Source organism: Porites lutea, chromosome 9 (assembly GCF_958299795.1).
Source record: "Porites lutea chromosome 9, jaPorLute2.1, whole genome shotgun sequence".
NCBI classification, from domain to species: Eukaryota; Metazoa; Cnidaria; class Anthozoa; order Scleractinia; family Poritidae; genus Porites; species Porites lutea.
The window spans coordinates 13,730,647-13,734,348 of NC_133209.1; positions in this window are offsets into that span (position 1 = coordinate 13,730,647).

Here is a 3,702-nt window from a genome sequence, read left to right on the forward strand (position 1 = left end):
TACTGTGTTCATTTACAAAGGCGAACAACATACCTTTATTGTACACCACAAAAAAACAAACGCCAAACCTTACGCTAAATAAAAGACAAAATAACGAATAATCTTTGGACAACGAATGAAAAACTCTACCGCATTTTACACAAAGCACACACAGAATCATAGAGAGAAAGAAAATTGAATCCCTTACCTCATATTCCAGAATAAACCGTTCTGAAACCATATCCATCGACGACACCCTCCGTAGTCTTCGAACTTTAGCTCCTTCACCGTAATTATAAAAAAAATACTAATGGAAAACGCATCTATGAATTGTTAATTTGGATAAAAGAAAAAAAAAAGACTCCCCGTAAGAATACACTAACATGCGTTAATTATGCAATCAAACATCGTACTACAAACAGTTTTACATTTTAACATATTTGCCATCGATATACAGTTTGTCGGGCTCAGATTTGCTAAAATTTGCACGCTTGCCCTCTTGTCTAGCCTTCTTTAATTTGTTCATTTGGGCTTTTCTCAAATCATGTAGTTCTTTTGGAAAATCTTCGTACATCTTGTAACCAGTATCTTTAAGCTTGTGGCCGCATTTAAAAACACGTTCCCTGTCCGAGAATCTCAGAAAACGAGCTATGATGGTTCGGCTGCCATTTCCATTTTCGCTCTTCGGTTTGCCAATCCTATGTACTCGCTGGAGTTCCATATCCTTGGCGTCTTCAATCCCAAGGACATTTTCCATAAAGTTAGCTAAGACTTCTTTCGTGTCCTCCTTCGATGTTGCATTCTGTTGACCGGACGATTTTGGTAATTCAGGAATTCCTTCGAACTTTAAATTCTCTCTGCGGCTGTACGCTTCGAGATACAGAATTTGTTTACGACAGGCACTAATTTCATCTTTTCTTTCTTCCACCATCTCCTGAAGCTCTTTAATGTTGCTGTCTACAAATTTGGAATTGCTCTCTACATGTGTGAATTTTTGATCAAGACTCTTCTGCTTATCTTTAATTGAAACAACATCTATTTCGAGAGAGGAAACTTTGCCTTGTAAACCTTTGACAGTTTTGTTCAATTCCTCCATCTTCGAGTCTAGTTTGCTGAGCCTTTCTAAAATTAAGTCCAGTTTCTTTGTAACACCTTCTGTGAGATTCAGAGCCGCCATTACTTGGTCTTCGTCATCTGAGATCTTCGAGTCAGGAGAGTACGAATGTCTCAACTTTTTTCCTTCGGGTGACAATTCTTCTGAGCTGCTAGATGTAGCTAGATTTCTCGATTTTCTTTTTGGGGTTATATAAACACTGGAAACTTCCATAGACGACCAAACAAATCTACGATGAGCGGAGCGTTGCGAAACACGTCCTACATCTCCAACAGTCTCCCCAGTCAATAAGTTGTCACAAGAGACTATAAAGGGGACAGAGAGGCCATCCCCCATATACACCCTATTCCATAGGTAATTCGTCTCCAGTTATTTTTAGAATTTGGATAAAGTTACCTCGCGCGAGGCGTGGATGTTTCGTGGAGGTTTCGCATGACCAAACGCCGTGCAAAACATGTCGGGCGAGAGGCAATGAAAGCGTAAAAAGATCGAGAGCATTCCTGAATATTGAAGCGAAATGAGTCGGCGCTCACCTGGGAAAAAGGAATCGCTGGACTCTTTGACAACCCGTGAAATCAGTTTAACTCGAAGTTGTCGTAACCTCAGTGCTTCAATAAAATGAGAAATTTCGCCGGTCTATTGAAACCGGTCGTTTGTACAATTTAGGGAGTTTAAGAGGGAGTCTCCCTAAAACCGGTCCACTGCGTTTCGGGTCGGAAAATCAATTTCCTTTAAACTTTGCCCATGAATATATCTTAGTCCAAAAGTAACTGAAACCGCATTAGTTTTTGAAAATATTTCAAAATAAAATTTTTCGGGAGGAAAATCACTTCAGCACTCGAAGGCCAAATTTTTGCAGTGACAAAGAGTAAAAATAGCGCATATTGCCGAGTTCACCACTTCAAAGTTTTGCACTTTCAACGACTTTTTTCACTTCCTAGGATTAAATTGGTCCTTAAATGATGTAAAGGACACAATTTTGGTCCTTCAAAAACAACTCGTGTCTACTAAATATTTTTTGATTTACACCCACTTTGCCGTACGCAGGAAATGACTCAAAAATGCATATTTTCATCGTAGCACTGTGCAAAATCCCCACATCTTCTAAACAAAAGGTCTTTTCAGACCAACAAAGGGAATGTCCAAAAACATAGAAACATAAAAATATGTTGTGATTTTAACGATTTATCAGCACAGTCGATCGACGAAATATGCCTATTTTCTGTTATGACTGTTTACAATACACGATGGAAGTTCTTAATGCAAAGCCCGAATAATACAATAATTCATCAAGTGTATCAAGTATTTTAAACTTTTTGTGACTTTTGACACAATAGAACATCATGCAGGAAAGGAAAGCCTTTAAGCCGAACGCATCAATACTACAGGTGTACCTGTTTACAGCGCTTGATCCGATCGAGTCGTCTTCGCTGTGTACACAAAACTGATATCACATGATGGCTCCTGTCACGCATTCCTATATCTGGAATCGTAACGCCGTGAAAACACGTTTTGCTAGTCTGACTAAAATTGAAAGGCAGGAAATTATCTTATCAACAGAGTATTCTATTATATTTATTGCTGTTTTCGTTGACAAGCTACAATATCAAGAATCATGCATGCATAAGTGCCCAGTTCATTAACAACAGTAACTTTTTAGTTTTCCACGAACAGGCTCCTGTCCATTCAGGTTAGCATTTATAAAACAATTGGTTGTCGCTATGAGCTTTCTCTTTGTTTTGTTTTATGCTTGTCGTTTAAGTTTGCATTTTTCATTATTTTTAATATATTTCATATTTCTGGTAGCCCATGGTATTAAACCGACGAGTACCTGTTTTCAGGTCTAATCAAGCTCCCCGACTCAGGGTGGGCCTGGGGATAGGGGTGGAGTGTGCTTGCTGGCAGGAGGTCCGCTAGACTGTTCACAGTCCTCTATTTTTCCGTAAATCGTCGGTATCAAGCACATTCTCTAACAGGTGGCCATCTTGGTTTTAAAATGTACCGGGTTTAGCCTGGGGATGACTATTAAATCTACTCTTGGGGCAGCGGACCCAAGAAGGCCCGCACATCTGGACGATTTTACGGAATGATAAGGGACAGTGAACAGTCTAGTGGCCCGCAAGCAAACAGCCCCCTTGCTATTATCCTAGAACAAATACTGTATCTTTGAAATTAGGTTACCCTGCATTTAAAACTGGCGTGCTGGTTTACCTCGTTTAGCGCTTTCGATTTTGACTCCAGGGCTAAAAGCGCAGCTCTGACTCGTTAATTTACTCAAAGTTGTATCCCAGAAAAAAAAAATTAATAAAAATCGTGTAATGCTAACCGGTGACGGCAACGAGAAATGCAAAAAAAAAAAATAGGGCTTAAGAGCGAAAAAAAAAGTTTGCACGTGCAGCACATTTTTTTGTACATTTCTTTGTCATTGTTTTGCACGACTTCAACGTACGTGAAACGTCCTAGTTGCACGTTTTATGGAGAAAAAATCGGATAGAGCGGTTTTCATTTGAGTGTCGAAAAGTAATTGGTTTTGCACTTTCTACACAATGCGACTGGCTTAAAAGATTCGCGCCACCTTTTCATCCAATCAGAAGTAAAACCAAAGCCAA